Source organism: Lates calcarifer, linkage group LG5, assembly GCF_001640805.2.
Source record: "Lates calcarifer isolate ASB-BC8 linkage group LG5, TLL_Latcal_v3, whole genome shotgun sequence".
In the NCBI taxonomy this organism is placed as follows: domain Eukaryota; kingdom Metazoa; phylum Chordata; class Actinopteri; family Centropomidae; genus Lates; species Lates calcarifer.
The window spans coordinates 16,032,791-16,051,379 of NC_066837.1; the positions used below are offsets into that span (position 1 = coordinate 16,032,791).

Sequence of the window (18,589 nt, forward strand, 5' to 3'; positions counted from 1 at the left end):
AGCAGGCAAGATTACTTCCTGCGTTTGGGAACTAAAGTAACCCAAAGGGCTGTTTAAATAAAACTAATAAAGTTATATGTGACCACATTTTAAATGTGCAATCAACAGGTCATCATATTACTCCTCCTTGTAACACAGTGCTGTATTGCAGTAGGTTTAATCTTCTGTAATTAAATTTCAGTTACTGCCCTGATGAAAATTATTAGTTGTGTTTATAGAATTATTTGCCATGGGTCATTTTCCCTACCGCTGTAAAAATAAAGAAAAATGATAAGTGTAAAGCAGCAGAGGAATTTGGATTCTTTGACAAGTGGGGTATTGCATTTATTCTTCATTTGATACAACATGAAGAAACAAGAAGATCACCATGAAAATGTAAGTTAAGTCTCCTGTCTACAGTGGAAAGCTCAACAAATATGCAATCTGATTAAGCACTTGATCAGAAGATGTATGCGTCAAACTTATGGAGGGAAAATCTTCATCCTATTACTGATATTAGTGAGATTGCTTCAACCACTGCTGAACAGGTTTTCAGCCATGTGTACAGGAAGTAACAGAGAGATGGAGAGGCTTGTAGCAGGCTCAACTGTCTCACCAAACAGACCACTCATATTGGATGATTTTTTAAAACCTGTTCAGTGCAACATTTTTGAATAATTGCTGACAGCATATTTTAATTAATTACTCCTACAAAGGCATGGCAACCAAAGTAGAGTTTAATGTATGGCTGCATTTGGTCTGAGATTGGACACAAACCCTGGCCATCAAAGCTGAATGTATAACAGCCATCCACTAGCACATGTCTGACCTTCACAGCGTTACCTTATACCGCAGTAATCGTAACATTACCTGATGTATTTGGCACTGAATGTTGGTATTGGATATAAATCTTGTCCTCCATCCTATATGGACACTGCTCCAGCAGAGACACTGAGCTGTGTAGTTTCACGGCAGTTCATGAAATAGTCATGAAACGTAATCTGTTGATTCATGTACATGGCCATGAATTTGCCTTTTTTTTTTTTCGGGACACTCGGCACGACTTTTAAACTCATTCAACTCTCATTCAATTTGCAACTCAGTGTCACAGCAGTTTGTCAAATAGTCACAAAATTTTATGTATTGATTTGTGTGGGCTATGGACAAGACATGACAGTATAGACTTATCATTACACTTTTTTGGTCTCTGGTTACTTTTAGGCACTCACAGTACTTGGTTAAGGTTCAGAGAAGATCATAGTCTAGTTACAGGAAAACCACAATCTTTCCAAAACTTTAATCAAAGTGCTTTTGTTAGCCTAAACCTAGCTGCAGACGAATGCAAACTCTTGTCTGCTGCCAGTGATGAATGTTGCGTTGCAGTCAAAAAAACACATTCCAGTTGAAACACATTAATTTGAAGGTGTCACAAAAAAGGACACTTCATGTCCATGTGCACAAATCAATAGATTGCATTTTGTGACTATCTAACGAACTGCTGTAAGAGTCAATACCAGGGCCCTGAAACTGAAGCAGCGGATTCATTTAATTGTTTGCACCTGTGCTTTTCTTACTGTGACATGTCAAAAGGTCTTCTATGAAAAAGGCCACCACCTCAATGCCAATTTTCCACCGGATTAGCTAAAACTTTACATTACCTGACTTACCTAACATAGATTTAACATATACTGAATGAAACTTTGAATGTCTGTTTTGTCAGTTTTAGCTTTGTCTCCTCTATGGAGCGGTGCTGTACTGTGTCACCTCAGTCAGTCTGTTTGCCAGTGTAAAAGTTGGTAACATTTATCTTCTTAACCTTGAATTACTTAAAGTAAGAAAAATCAGTTCAGTCAAGAAGAGTTACAATCAGCAGTGAAACAGTCGTAGCATACTAATAACAGCACAGGGTACATACACATATATACACAGTATATAGTTTTTACAAAAATGCATTCAGTACATAAACACAATAAACCAACAAATGAATTACACATTTTCTGCACAGTCTTATCAGGAAAATGTTTACAGACATCACTTTAAAAAGACATGTTGTACTTCAGTGTGTCTGAGCGACAGTGTAAACTCTGCTGTTCTTTCTGGAGACACATTACCATCTCTGATGTTTGAGAGGCTTTAGCTGCCGTGGCGTTATCCTCTTCTGTTTTTCAGTGATTGCACCTTTAGTAATCGTGAATCAGTAGCAGTAGACGCTGGGGTTAAAAAAAAGCGTTATATAACCGACAGCGTGTTTCACATGAAAGGCGTAGAGGCCACAATCCTCAAGATGACTCAGTGTTTTTAGCTGCTGCCTCCCCCTCCTCAATTGAAGGAAGGTATCATAAATATTTTCTTAAACCTCCAATATCCAACAGGGTGAGTTGACCTTACGGTGTGAGGTTACTCTAAGCTTCTATTTTTGCTGTGTCGGAGCTTAAGGTCCTAAGGTCAACAGTGAAATGACATAATCGATATCTAAATGGAGACGTAGTTGGGAGGTGATGACCTGTAGCAGGAGAGGATATGGGCTAATAGTAATGGCATTATTGATAATTCCCAGTCATCTTGAAAAAGAAACACTTAAATCCCACCCCCACCCTCTTCACTCTCTTTGCATACAAATGCCACTGTAAGGTTTTCAGACGAATATTCTCCTGGTGGTTTATTTTGCTTATTCAAACATTTAAGCTTTAAAAAAAATGAGACACTGAAAAAATGGAAAAGAATTTATGTTCACTAATTCTTCATTAAAGATTGTAAGCTAGCAGTGCAACCATGTCCTATCAGGATAAGCAATTTTAAACCCAGCACATGCTTCTAAAACTTTTTGCTTTCACCCATCCAGCTGCTGATGTGGTCAAAGGGTGAGTTAAATCACCGCCCCTGAGATAAAATTCAAAACCAATCAGACCTGATCCCATTCATATCCATTATACTCTGAACGGGATCGATAGTGACAAGGTCTGCAGCTCATCGCTCTGAGGCTGTCAGCAGGGGAAGCCCTAATCTATAGGAAAATGGCTGGCCACCAGCACAAGCTGGAAGGATGAACGTATAAATGAAATATGGATGTTTATCAAGCCAGATAAGATTTATTTAGACATGTGTGTGTGATTAAGTGTTTGATGTTAGTCTCTGAACACAATGTGAGCCAGGGGTTTATCAGATGGGAGGGGTGCCTGTCTGTGTGTGTGTGTGTGTGTGTGTGTGTGTGTGTGTGCGCGTATGAGTGTCTGCTTGTGTGCAGTGAGAATGTGCCTATGCGTTGTCTTTTTTCCCCTTTTATGGCGTTTGAAACGCTTTTTTTTTTCTTATTTAAACCATGTTGCTTTGGTACCCCCTGAGCTTTCAAACCCCTGGGTGGTCGATATGGCCTAGTTTTTGAATTTCCTGCTGCACACAGAGATGCGCAAACAACTGGCACACATACAATGCACCGTCAGCCCCACACAGACACACACACATGCACATGGCAGTACAGACCTTGTAAGCGAATCGACAGAACATATATGAAGGTGCTTTGTTCTTTTCCTTTTTACATTGCGGAGAGGACAAGAAAAGCATCTGAGGAGAGAAAGTGGGGGATGAAGGAAGGGAGGAGGAGAGAGTAGATGAGGAGAAGGGGGTAGAGGAGGGGAAGAAAGGGAGGGCTGAAAGTAAAATAATGTGTCACAGTATATGGAGTCGAGCCAAGACACATGCTGTGAATAATCTGTGGTGGTTTTTTGCTGAGCCGGTTGTTGTAGCATTAAAAATATAATGCCAAATATGTCCCAGTGTCTGGCTCGCCTTAATGATGACAGCCCAGGGGATGGATAATTAAGACAGAGGGACGAGGAGTTTGCCTCTATATATCTTTAATAGGTTTCCAATGGGTCTTATCCAATGTTAATGCATAAGACTGTATTGATTACTTTGATTTGATTAGTTCAAACAACTCAGTGACCCTATTAGTGTTGGCTTAGAGGAGAACACACAGTGCTGCTAGATGTTCTGAATGAAGATAAACTGTTTAAAATACTCTCACTCGTCATTCAGCCATGTCCGTACATGTAATTTTGAAAGTGAAAGCGCTGATTTGTCCATTTTTTAAATATAATTTACTAATCTCCACTGGTCTTCCACTATTATAAATAAACAGTAAAACCCATGCAAAACTCCCGGAATAGGCGAGCCTACGGACACAGGCAAAGAATTTCCTCTTATTATTTGGGTGAATCATGGAAGAGAATACAGAAGGACAGATGGATACAGATATAACAGCAGGTGCGCAGGACTAAGATTCATCACCTTGAAATCCACGTTTAGACCTAAATCTACTGAAGTGTTGAGTCCCAGAGTGTCTTAAATAAACCACTCTGAAGTGGGAAACTTTAAATCCGGAAAGTAAAGGCTTTATAATATGCACTTCTGCCCTTTCTTATGACTTCCTCTACCTGCCCTTTCAAGGAGAAATGAAAACAGTCTGATTGATTACCTGTTTTATCTAACTGGACGGTTGACTCATTGATTTACATACAGGGAAGTATATTCTAACATTGATGCATGTCTCAGTAAACAGTTCCATATGGTTAACATTGGATTACAGAAAAACACACAGAAGATGTATACATACATATGGTGCACAAACAGATCAATATTCCAATATATACACAATGTTGGACATATCACAAAAACCCCTCAAATGAACCCACATACATATACATACGGATACACAGAGTTACACAAGTACAAAGCTGACGCACACACACACACAAACACACACACACATTTCATCCCACATGCTCTGTAAATAGAGAGCAGGATGTTGCAGACATTTGGGTGCATGAACAAGAGATGCTCCTAGAAAGAGAGATTGAGAGAGAGAGAGAGAGAGAGAGAGAGTGAGAGGAAGGAGGGACGGATGAGAGAGAGTGGTAGAGAGACAGACAGGATGGAGAAGAAGAGAGAGAGGGAGAGACAGGAAAGGAGAGCCGGGGGTAGGTGGACAGATGAAGTGGTGACTCAGGAATGAGATATGAAAAGAAAAGATTCAGCACTTGGAATTATTCTCCACCTCCTCTTCCCTTCTCTTCTCTCATTCTCTCTATGGGCAGGAAAGGCAGCATGAGACAGACACAGATCTCACCCTGAACTTTGCCCTTTTTTCTGCCTGCTCCATCCATCTTCTGTCCTCTCTCTCTTTCTGTCCTAGCTCTTTTTCTTGTTCTTATGGTTCCCTCTCTCTTTGCGTCCTCATGCAGGAGAGTGCCTAGAAGTCAGCCATTCTTACCCTGCAAGTAACTGCAGTCACCAAGTAGTTGAGATTGCAGTTAATAAAAGAGGGAGAATTCTGGAAATGGGACACAAACCTTCAGCTGGCAGAATTTTTGATGTGAAAGTGAAATAAAAAAAATATATATAATAATAATAATTCTAGTAAAATAAAATACTACAGTGTTTGGCACTGTTGTCTCACACCAAAAAAGAATCAGTTTGAAAATGAAATATCACACCCACACATATTTTAGTAGCTTTTATCTCCTGGTATCATTGTTATATTCCTGTAATAATGCTGTAATATTTGACCAGAGCACAGCAGTCTGTTTGTGCTCAGTTAAGATTTGGCATCCTGCCTTTGGCTTTGGGAACTAGTGGCTTCCAGTCAAACCCAGAGGGAGGCAGGCTGGCGGGGGGGGGGGGCTGTGTTAGAACGTGTCACCTGTGTGGTTTGGACGAGGGTGACAGAATGACATCCTTCTCATGTTCTACTGTACAGTTTATCATGATCTTTGAGTTTTGTGAAAATGAACTTATCATATGAGACCTCCCCAGAAGTTCACTTCAAAAAGGCGTACATACAGTAAAGATACAGTGCCATATGTTCGCTCTGTTTCCGTTTTGTTTTCTCTTAGCAGAGGTTTTCCCTCCATATTAATTGTGTAGCTGAGGTGGTAAGCCACCCAGATGTTGACGCATCTTTTCTCATAATCAATTTAGTTAGTAGACAACGGCCCAAACAATAGCCATAGCTCATTAAATATATGGCATTTGTTGTGTAAGACAGCACATCTGCTCCTTCTCTGTGCAGATGTTAAAGTAAAGGTTGGTCTTCGTTTAAGACAAGGTGGTTAAAACTCTGCTGTAAAACCATGCCGGTGAATGTGTGAAAGTATTACTTCATCCGTTCACTCGTCTTGTCGGACAGTATGTCTTGATCGATTTTTGCATCACCTCCCTGTGGCAGGAGAGAAAAAAACTCAGCTGTTCAGAACAGGAGAGGAACCTTGCTCATGTGTTTTTCGCCAAATTAATTGGTGGATGATAAACAGTGCAGGTGCTCTAAGTCACATGACATGCCCCCATCACCTGAGGCAAGTCCGGCTGTGAGCTGAAGACATCTTTGAGGAAATCAAAATGTATTCATTTCAAATGTATGATCTCTCTCTCTCTCTCTCTCTCTCTCTCTCTCTCTCTCTCTCTCTCTCTGTGTGTGTGTGTGTGTGTGTGTGTGTGTGTGTCTGTCTCTGTGTGTGCGTGTATGTATGTGTGTCAGGACCCCAAGTCTTTCCTTGTGGCTGTTAGCCTCAGGGCAGAGTATGTTCACTAACAATATTTTAGTGTATCCCTACACAGGCACCTCAGATGCCTTTATGTGTGTGTGTGTGTGTGTGGGACTGGGGATTATTTATCAACACTTCTTTTGAGTTCAGGTGGAATATTTTCTGTAATGCATTAAGCAGTTTGTGTTTCATATCTTGACCTACTTGAATAACTTTTAAGTGGTGGATTTTTAAAATATTCAATTCTCTGAATCTGTCTCTCACTACTGCACCTCTGATCTCTCTCTCTCTCTCTCTCTCTCTCTCTCTCTCCCTCTCCCTCTCTCTCCTCCGGAGCTTATCTCGGTGCGCATCGTCAGCATCAGTTTGAAGTCAAATCTGACAGCCGCTGCTTTGCACGGTTCCTTTTTTTTCTCGTCTCTTTCACTCTCTGGTGGTCATCCCGTCTCGTTTAAGAGGTACAGCCCCGGATTAGCGAGCTAAACGTGTGTAATTATTGATGTACTTTTTGGATGGGTGGGGAGGTGAGGGGAAGAGAGGAGTAGGAGGGGGTGGTGGTGGGGTGAGATTGACCTCGATTGCCGCCCGGGATGCGAGCGTCTGTGAGGCTGGCGTGCTTCTCTCTCAATGTGGTCTTACCTTTTCTCTCCTTTTGCAGTTGAGTCGGGACTGTGAGGAGCGCGTCTGATCGCTGTCTTCAACTTGGGGCGAGGAAAGACGAGGGAAACTCCTCGGGATTCTCCGTACATCGAGCTCTGATCCGGATATTCTGGTGAGCACATTTTGCCCAAAAATTTGTTGCTTGATTTTATTAGATTTTTAGATTTAGATTTTTTCTATCGTTTGCATTTTTCCTCCCGGCAAAACATGTGAAAGTGCTCCTTCCGATTTGTTGTGCTGATTTGAAACGGAGAGCGACTGAATGACCGGACACTTTTTTTTCTTTTCTTTTCTTTTTTTTTTTTTTTTTTAAATCTTCTTTAAAATTATCACCACTTAAAGAAGCATTTCATGAATTGTTTTCTCGTGCCACGAGCTGGAAAAGACAACGTGCTAGCGCAGCTCCTCCGCTTCTCTCTTTCATTTTTTTTTTACCCCATGGCAGCGAAGTTCTCGCTTATTATGCATGGGAATTAAACGTGGGCATTTTGTGACAATTATCAGTCAGTATTCCTATCACGGAGGGTTGGAGAGAGTAAAATATAGCCGGCCGGGGTGAGGGAGTGGAGTGGAATGGAGAGGGGGGGGGGTTAGGTGAGAGAAGTGAGGAGTGTGAGAAGAAAGAAACATTTGAGGGATCCCTCAGGGAAGCACTGCTTCCCTCCTTTTATGAGAGTGATTCTATTAGTCTTTTATTTCTCTAAAATGATGACATTGTCTGTTATTGTTCCACTTAATATGCTATTATTGTCAGTGCCATTAGTCCCCACTATATAGATAGGGACCTCCTACAGTACTGCTGGCTGGGCTGTAGGCAGAAATCTATGGGGCAATTTGCTGCTTTTATTGTCCTGTTTATCAATTAAGCCTGTCTATAATGGAGATATCACACTTCCTCCAACATAAAACATTACTCTCCCACACACCATCCGTTAGCATCTCACCTCCCACATAGCCACACTTGCTGTCCACGGCCGATTATCTGGTTATGTGCCACCATTTGCACTAATAGAGAGTCCCTACTTAATGTAATGACAACTCGATCTGTCAGCCCATGCACAACGGAAAGCTCATAAGCGGTGTCATCAAGGGCAGATTGAAGGGCCGTTAAGACACAGAGGCCATGACAAAGTGTCTGTGGAGGTTGTCTGAGTAGTTTGCTGATGTGTTTTATAGTCCATGTACAGTACGGGGCCGTCATAGTGAAGCATGTTCCCCAGAATGTGTGTTTCTTGGTGTGTGTGTGTGTGTGTGTGTGTGTGTGTGTGGCTGTGTGCCGGCTCTGCTCAGTCATGTGTATGCAAAGAAAGAATAAGTGAGCAGAAAGAAAAGAGGGACAGAGAGAGAGAGAGAGAGAGAGAGAGAGAGAGATTATGCTAACTCAAAGTATTGGAGGAAAAGGAAAACCCATGTAAGCAGTTTTTCTTTTAGCTTATATATTTATATATTTAGCTGTCAGGGCCTTCACTGATACACAGTAGGTTCTTCTGGCTTTGACATGCTTGTCACCAGCATGGGGTTTATATGAAAGAGGGCCACTGCTTATTTTAGCTTAGCTGTATGACTACAACACAAACAAGGAGAGGCTAAGAGGATTGACCAAACAAGACCACTGACTTAAAAACAAACGACATATGACATACCAGGAAATTGACAGACAGCAGTTGAGGGTCTACTGTACTGTATCTGGCCCAAAAGCTGGAGTGGGCTGAGCTGTGGATATTTAATCATCAGAATTTTCTTTTTCCATGTTTGTGGCTACATTTAAGGTAAAAGCAATAACATATAAAAGGAAACTTATTTCATTGGGAGAGTGTCCTCTGTCATCCCTCCTCAATTTACCTCCTGTACTCGCTTCAGATGAGTTTCGGGCTGGGATTCACGCAGATGTTTCAGTAGAGATTTTGAACCTCATTGCGGACATGGCCAGGCAATCATGCAATGAACCAATCATTTAGCCTTGGTGACCCCCATCAGTTTTTTGTCAGGTGAAAATGAGATGATGTATTCTCAGATGATGCGCTGACATGGTGTTGCTGATGGCAGTCAAGAGGACGAGGACGACCACCGATGATGATAATAGTGTTGTCCTGCCAGGCTCTGCTTGATGATAGTTATAATACAGATCATGTGATTATCACTGATACTAGGTTATGAAGTAGGTGGGAAGGTGCATTACATCATGGTGATAGTGGTGCTACAGCGCTGCAGTCAGGAGTAGGGCGCTACATCTTATACTGGAATAAGATCAAAAGGAACTTGATTTCCCAGAATGCTCTTCAGTCTAAGAGGTGTGTGACTCGTATTGGAGTGGAGGCAAACACCAGGATAAAGTGCTCTCGCAAGAAGCAGACAAGTTGAGTAGCTTTTGACAGCATGAAAGAATGGATCTACTTGTATTTAGTGTTGTTAAGATGGTGGGCTGGCATCATCTTTGCAGTCTTAAGAACATGACAGTCCGTGCAAAATGGTAGCGGCATACAAAGCCAATCCTGATTTTTCCATGTGACAGATTGTGTGTGTGTGTGTGTGTGTGTGTGTGTGTGTGTTTTTTCTTCTTCTTCTTCTTCTTTCCGCTGGTTGGTTGTTTGTTCTCTCAGATGCAGTTACTAAATCACACATAACAGGCACATACGCATTCAAATGCACTTACGCACGTTATCTAATTTTTAACATGGACAAATATGGCAAACAAAGCATTGAACACATTCTCAAAAATACCAAAAACACATTGATGTCCGGCCTGCAATCACACTTGCCTACACACTTAGGTAAAACCCCATTGTGTCTTGCACGTATCCACCCATTCTAACATTCAGCACATTCGGCCTTGGGCTTAAAAATATCTGTACGAACACACACACACACACACACGGACACACACGGACACAAATATACACAGTTTTAGCAGGGACAGCCCAGGCGTGCTGGCACCAAACCAAAGAGCTGGTTATAACGAGGTTGAAGTTAGTTAGGATTTTAGCTGCGCCTCAACCTCCTAACACCCTTTCTAAATCTGATTCATCCCAAAATGAGATGTTTTTCCAAGAGAGGGAGATGAAAACACACTCTCTTTCTCTCCCTCTCTTTCTCGCTCTCTCCCTCCCCTCTTCTCTTGCCAAATACAGTGGAGGCCCCCCCCCACTCTCTCTCTCTATTACTCTCATACTCTCACACACTATCTGTTTCACACCCCGTTCCTCCCTCCCGTTCTCTCACATCTCTCTCTTCTCTCCTCCCCTGGCACCTCGATGTGTTTCTCTTTAATTGAGATGCATTTCAATGTGGTGCAAATTAGCTTTCTACAGCTCCAGTCTAAACTTGCAACCTGTGCGTGTGTGTGTGTGTGCGTGCCCATGCATGTATGTGTGCATGTGTAATCTATATGTATGCACTCGTGTGTGTGTATATATATGTGTGTGTATGTGTGTATGCGTGTATGTGTGTGTGTGAAAAGAATTCCCATAGTTGAAAGTGAAGACACTACCTACTTGTTCGTTTCTCCAACGCGTCTTCTGATGCCTCCACTCTCCCACAAACTTACATTTTTAGTACAGCATTAATAACATTCACTGGTTTGGACTTCTTTGGTTTGTGTCTCTTGGCTGGAAGAATTTACTTGCCGCCCCTTTGGATTTGAATTCTGATCTGTGCCTCTGAGAGATGACAGTGCATGGCAGCTCATTAGGGAGAGGGACAAAAATCAGGAGGGTCGGGGGGGGGGAGGGTTATAAAGACATGTTTCAGTTATGCAATGCTTGTCTTCCTCAGCTGATCTGATCTGATAGTGTTTTGCTAAGGGAACAAGCTGGCTGGTGATATTCTACGCACTGTGCAGGGTGAGGACACAAGTGCAGGGGTGCTACCAGATAACTGGAAAAATACAGTTTGTCTCTTCAGTTGACTGCATAAAGCATTAAAAACAAGTTTTGAGTAAAATAAGGAAATCATTGCCAATTAATGGTTTATAGTGACTTTTCTCCTCTTTTAAGAAAAAGAATTGGAAATTAGAGCAGCGGTTTCCAGCCCTGGGAGTTAAGACACCCCAAGAGGTCGGACGATAAATCTTAGGGGTTGCAAGATGATTAACAAGACAGTTAAAAAAACCAAAATATATTCAAATGAAATGCTGGATTATTGTTTAGTTTTCAGGCCTCTAAACAAAGGAAACAGTCTGAGATGATTATGCTTTGGCTTGACTGCCCTAATACAACAAGAGCTTGCCAATCACTGAATTAGAGAGATCACCATCTAGGATCGATATAACATTTCTTGGTGAAAGAAATTCCTAAGTGGAGTTACATTTGGAAAATATGAAATGATACCAACGCTTGTCTAAACAAAAATAAGATTTATCAAGAAGATAAACATAGTGGTGCATCGTGAAGCAGGTTTCTCCAGGTGGTCTCTGGTGCGTGCATGTCTCTGTGCATACACATGTGAGCGCAAGCAGTGTGAACACTGTCAACACGGCATGGCGCACTTTGTGGCACTTCCTCTGCATGAGTGTACGTATGCGCACATGTGTGCATGTGAGAGAGCAAGAGCAGTCGTTAGGGAGAGTGATGCTGACAGTGGGGTGACCTTGGGGCTCCCAGTCTTCCTCCTGTCGATGAAGGGGATGACTTAGTGCCTCCCTCCCCACCCATGATGGCTCATTTATTATCATTAGGCACACAGTCAAAAGATGCTGCTCAGGCCCTCAAGACAGAGTGGTACGTCTGTGCGTATGTGCGCTTGTCTGCGTGTGTGTGTGTTTGTGTGTGTGCGTGTATCACAGAGAGTGAGAGACAACAGGACAGAGACAGAAAAGGAAGTCTTATCTCTTACAATAACTGCTGCGCATCTGAGCATATGTGTCTGTCAGCCTGCGTTTGTCACAGGTACGCCTGCCTTTGTGTTAGCTCCTGAACGTGTGTTTATCCATATCTCGACACACAGACGTGTTGCCTGTCAGTCCACATCTGCCTGCGAGACGGGCCTCCCTCCCTGCCTGCTTACCATGCAGCATAAATAACCCTTCGTGCCGTAACCCTAACCTTACGTCACCTCAGCCTGCCAGTGAGCAACATCAGTGGTATATGGCTACATCAGGGCGGCCTCTGTGCTATCGTTTCTCAGCGTGATGGATGGAGACTTCTGCAGACCAGTCAATACCCAATCTGAGCCCCACTGTCCTGATTTAAGATACAGCAGCACCCAGGTGACACACTCAGGAGGCACGCCACTTTAATCACTCTGAGCATCAACTCTACACTGCCAAGATTGGTGTGTGGGTGGGTTAGTGTGCATGTGCGTGTGTGTGTGTTTGTGTGTGTTTGTATTAGTATCAGTCAAGCACTGCTGTAATCACACAGTGACCACCAAGTGCCTGCACTTCTGACAGAGTTAACATTCTTTAGAATGTAAAGGGTGTAACATAAATAAAGTTTACGAGGGAGGATTTATGTGTGTGTAGCTGGAATAGTAACAGAAAACACACATGAAGCAAGAAGATGGGTTTATTTTATTTTAGCTCATACAGTAACCCTGTCTCCTACAAAATACATTAACATACTTCTAATTTGCTCTGCCTAATTTGTTTTAGAAACATAATTACTGCCTGGATTCAACTCAGTGGCAGTAGTTTCTTTGAAGCCACGAACTATGACATCCTCATGCTGTCCAGCTGTCACCCAGAGGAGAGTGGATGGTTGATTTAAAAAGCACTACTAGGAGTTTGACAGGAGCTTGTCCTGTGTCCTGCGTGGCAGGCTATGAGGCCACTTGGTTAAAAGTCAGGGAGAAATCATGGGTTTAGTGAAATATTGAAAAAGCTATTGCATCTCATCTCCCATTAAAATCAGTTTTAAATCACTTTTTCGACCTTTAATGCAGCACAATCTTTCCCTTAACCTTAACCAAGTGCTTTCAGTTGCTAAAACATAATTGTATGCCTGACTGTTAAAATATTTGTCGCCAAGGACTTGATAACAAAATTAATGAAATACTTTGACAGTGAACATTTTGCAGATATATATTTTTCTTTGGCAGTGAGCCGTTTAAGGTCAATGTAAAAGAATCTGTATTGTGTTGATAAAAAATAAAAACCCTTGCCCAGTTACTTAAAATTTATTCGCTAATGCAAATTAGTTTTATATGAACAGCTTTTTCAAGAGGCAGCGTTACTTATAAACTCTATCCAAATGTATTGGGCAAACATGTCAGCCTCACATTAATTGTGCCTCATGCAAGGATGGAAAAGTGAAATTGAAATCGATATTTCATGAGCAAAAAGGTGGGCAACTTAAATTCAGTGTCCTCGATGTGTACAGTCTCCCCACTGTTTCAGTTTATGAGCGCATCATGCAGGAGAAAATGCTCCAGTACGTGTGGTAATCAAGAGAAGATTGTGTTTGTATGAGTGAGCGGTTGGATATCACTACTTTATCAGACAGTAATCTGTTTGCACTGGTTCAAATTGTTCCCTCTTGACATGTCATCATTCATATACATGCACCGCACATACTTAGTTGTGTACACACACAATTGCGCACGCGCGCACACACACACACACACACACCACACACACACACACACACACACATATCCATGACCCCCTCCCCTCCTGCCCCTCCGGTTTGGCTGTTAGTCTAATTTATGAGGTGCCGTTAATTTGGCCTAAACGCTCGTTGCGAGACCTCCCTCCTCTCTCATCCCTTCATCTCTGCATCCCTCCTTCTCTTCCTCCCTCTCATCAGTCACTCGGCAGAGTAAATCAGAGGGGTGGTATTGCACAGCAGGCAATACATAGACTGGACACCTTGACTAATATACCGCTGTCCTTCTATCTCCCTCTCTCTCTCCCTGTCTACCTAACTCTCTCCATCCCTCCCTTTCTCCATTTCTCTTGCCTGCTGTCTAAATCAAATTTGGCTCCTTTTTTCCTCCTCTCCTCTCCTCTCCTCTCCTTTCCTCTCCTCTCCCCTGTTCCTCTTTTAGATTGGCCTCTTCCTCATTTCTGTCTACACTTCTGTCACCTCTCCTGTGCAGTGTGTTTCCCCCTCCACTCTTCTCCCCTCCCTCCACCCACTGTCTCCACAATTCTGTCCTCTACCTTTCTTCTGCTACTCTCCTTCTTCACTCCCTTACCTTGCCTTGCTCCTCCTTGCCTCCTCCCCCGTTCTCCTGTTCTCATGTTAGGTGTAAATTTAGAACAGAAGGCATGAGGGGATGCTCTGTGTGTGTGTGTGTGTGTGTGTGTGTGTGTGTGTGCATGTGTGTGTGTTTGTGTGAGTGTGCGTGAGAGAAAGAGAAACTCTACATGAAAGCTTCTCAGAGTCCCCATGCAGCGCTCAGATGGGGCTGATTAAAAACCTAAAGCCTTGGTTTTCATCCACATTTAGGATTCACATAAAATCACATTCACACAGTCACGTGCACTAAGATATACACACACACACACACACACACACACACATACATACATACATTCATGTGCGCACACATTAACACAATCATGCACACACAAGTTTCCCCCCCTCATTATCTTCCCCTTATTTCTCTCTTTTGCTCCCCACCCCTGTTGTTCTTTCCGTTTTCTCTCTCTCTGTCTCACGCTCTCTCAAACACAAACACACACTATACCGACTGGCTGACGGTGATTCTTCCCGATGCGCTGGAAGTGAACAGAAACAACATCAGGCATCTGAGAGTCCCTCATCGCTTTACGCCACATTGTTCTGTCTAATTCCACGAGTGGCACACACTTGGGAGTAACCCTGTGCTGTACTCACTGTGCTGAACTGCCCAGTACACCTATACATCACTGTCCATCTCTCCAGTTCTCTCTCTCTGTCTCTTTTCCATCTTTCAACACCCCCCACCCCACCCCCACCCCCTTCTCCTCAGTCATTCTGGGCTTCCCGTCTATTTATTTTCCTTCTTTTCCTTCTCATTTCTCATCTCTCACAATGTCGCTCCCTTACACACACCCCATCTACTGGCCCTGTCTTTGTCCTTTCTCCTCTCTCTTCTTCAAATTCCCAGAGCACAAAGGGCTTAGCTACTTCTCAATAAATGTAACAACATCTAGTCTCCTGTTCTCTGTACCCCCCCCCCACTTTCCCCATCTCTACTTCTCCCACCCCCCTCTTCTCTCTGTCACTTCTCCCTTCCTCACCAGGCTTCCTACTAGTACACAGTTACAGTCACAAGATAAAGCACGCTACCTCTGCTCTATCCCTCTGTGTATTATATAAATCCACCGTGGTTATCATTAAGCAAGAACACCTTAAAACACTGCCTCATTCTATATAAAGATCAGACTCTCTTTGGAGCAAAGAATTGACTTAATTAGAATAGAGTTAGAACCAGACAGAACCTGGATTTTTAAGGATCTTACTGGTTTGACTATATATTCTCCACTGGAGTGCTTCCAGTAATGACACTGTAAAAGACAGTTGCAGTGAATTAAAACCTCAGAACAAACACAATAACACAAGATGTCACAGAACTGAGAATCCCAGTTACCTTCCACATTCAGGCTTTGCAGCATGAAAAAGTACTTTGACTATGTGGACCAAAATTTAACATAGCACTTCCCCTCAGTGGAGGCTTTTGTGGACCTCGAGACAGGAATGCAGCTTTTTTACAGAAGCCAAATTCAAAAAATAAAACAATTCCAAATATTGCAGTGTAATTAAACTGTGAATACAGTACCCTCATTAGTATATGAATTAAAAACACAAATACAAAAACATTTAAACTTGGACAAATGGACGAAATTCGCAGCAGTTGTGATAAACAACGAATAATTTAGAGTAGAAAAACATGTAAAATGTTCCAGATTCTCCAATCTGATTATTTGCTGGTGTCCTTAGTCTTGTACAATTGTGAACTGAATATCACTGGGTTTAAGACTATTGGTCAAACAAAACAAGGTGTCATCTTGGACTCCTGGAGACTGTCACTGACATTTTAGAAACAAAATAATTGATTAATCAAGAAAAAGAGCTTTTATTTGTTAGATACTGCATTTTTATTCAGCAGTAAATACATTCAGGTCATGTTCTGTGAGATCAGCAGCATAAATCAGGGGTTATCAGCTTCTGGCAATGCTGGCAGCCTGCTAACACAGTCAGGTAAGTGCAGAATGATGAATTATTATTATATATATGATTTTTCTTCTCCCTTGATCCTAACTTGATTTTCTGGGATCACTGGATATATTCATCATTTCACAAGTGAAACGCATTCAAATTAAGCATTGTAAATGTGGCGATATATGGATTTAAGCGTGAAAAGCATTATTTGACAACTCCCCACCGACCAGGGTTCAACACTTTCAACTTAAATAATGATCTAATTCAATGACAGACATGGAGCTCGCAAATCAAGTATGAATTGGGTGCATTTTCTTGTGCGAATCCATTATGTGGCTGTATCCCTGTGAGATCTCCGGGAGGCAGGCCAAGTGTCTCCGGCTGAGCCATCTCCATTCGCTGTGTGTCTGTTCAGTCAGCCACACAGAAGACAGATAGAACCACCAGTCTGCTCACCCCTCCAGTCGCACCAATGTAATCAGACCTCAGCAGCCATAAACCACCAGCTATGGACACTCTGCCCAGCCCGCTGTCACACACACACAAACACACACCCACACACAGAAACTCAGTCCTGAGCACACAGATACAGACAGATGAATTCAAGACTCATGAACACAGAAAGACTTGCGTGCGTAAGCACAGGCACAACCAGGAAACGCATGCGTGTGAAAGATGGTGCTGTCACATGCACACACATAACTGTGCGCGCTGACAAACGTATGCACACACACGTAGCTTAAAGTGAGGTGCTGAGTGCTGAGTGGTGGTCCTCCATAAGTTGAGGCTTTTTGCCCAAGGAGCTTAGCCCAACATGTCCCACTCTGCCGGGGCAGGAAGGATGTCTTCTGGCCCGAGGGGGATGTTAATCATGCTGCTTATACTGCTAGTGTTATGTGTGTGTGTGTGTGTGTGTGTGTGCGTGCGTGCGTGCGTGTGCGTGTGCGTGCACATGGATGGACTACCATCTACTGTGTGTGTGAGTTATGTGAGAACTTGTGTCTTTATCTCCCTCCCTCACTGTCTCTTCCCTTCCATCACTCTTTTAGCACCTCCATCAGTGTCTGTTTCCCCCCCTCACCGCCACCACCGCCCGCGTCTCGGGCCATTTTGTGTCTGTTTGTCTTTTTGTTATCTTGTATCTTTTGTTCTCCTCTTCAGCAAACTAACACTCAGTGTCTCCCTCTCCCAGCTCCCTGTTTTTCTTCTCTCTCTCCCCAGCTTTGTGGTGTGAACGATGGTGTATGACTGTGCTTTAGGAGATTTACTGCTGGATCCTGTCTCTGTCAGGTGTCGAGACGAAAGGAAAGCGATGGAGGGGGGAAGAGAGGCAGAAGCAGATGGAAGATGGAGCAGTACACAGGGAGATGAAGAAAGTGGGGGGGGGGGGAGGGGTGGAATTAGAGGATGAGGGCAAAGAAAGGGATGAGAAAGAGAAGATTATGCAGGAGACCATACAATGAGATAGGCTAAGAAAAATGTGAACAGAGTATAGAACAGAACGAGGGGCTACACTATGTTTTTTAAAACAGTCTCTGAATATAGTTTGACAGAATGGCTCTATACTGAGATATAACTGAGCCTCCTGTCTCTCTTACTCTCCCTCCTTTGCTCAGTTTCTCACCTAAAGATAGAAAACAAACACACACAGAAATCTGAACTCGCACAGCTACAGACACAGACAAATGAATTCATGCTGTCAGTTCCAGGTGAAACTTGCTCTCACACCGTCCAGAAACCAATTTGTGTTCCTGGATAAATGCAAAGATTTGCTGATCTCGCGTTCTCGTTTAAAACCGACTCTCTCAACAGTTAAGCGCTGTGGGCCTTGTGAGGGGGGTTAAAGTTGCGGCTGAAGGGTCACTGTGAGTGTGTTTAACCCACTAATAGACCATTCACACACTTTAATGGCCCCCAAGAGGAAACACACACACATCTTCAAAGACCAGGCTTGACTGCCTTAGTGCGAAACAGAACATGTATTCACAGATCACACGCAAATCACATTATTCTTAGTATACTTGTGAGGACCATCTTTCTTTCTTTTTTTGGAGGAGGGGGGGATTTTAACATCATCAATCACTATAATATAATCATCAGTGACAGGATGCATTGAGTTTTTAGGGATGCCGTCCATTTGATCAATTTATCCTTATGGAGCCAAATTAGAACAAACTTAATCATCCAGATGTCACCTGTACATAATTTTCTCTAGTGCTTCACTTATATTTGAACATATAATGTACGTTAAGTGATTGTAGGCATAGATAACTAGCCTTAGCGCTACCAGCCTAGATTAGATTAAATTATATAGAGCAAACGTCTGGC

The 18,589-nt window shown here is 42.7% G+C and overlaps 1 protein-coding gene across 1 annotated transcript in view; it reads left to right on the top strand.

Moving 5' to 3' along the window:
- Positions 1-6,813: 6,813 nt before the first annotated feature.
- The window catches only part of ptprdb (protein tyrosine phosphatase receptor type Db), a 136,749-nt gene continuing 124,973 nt past the window's right edge, over positions 6,814-18,589 (top strand). Inside the window, 2 exon segments of the mRNA XM_051070669.1 lie at positions 6,814-6,976; positions 7,177-7,290. The gene's annotated coding sequence lies outside the window, so the exon portion shown is untranslated.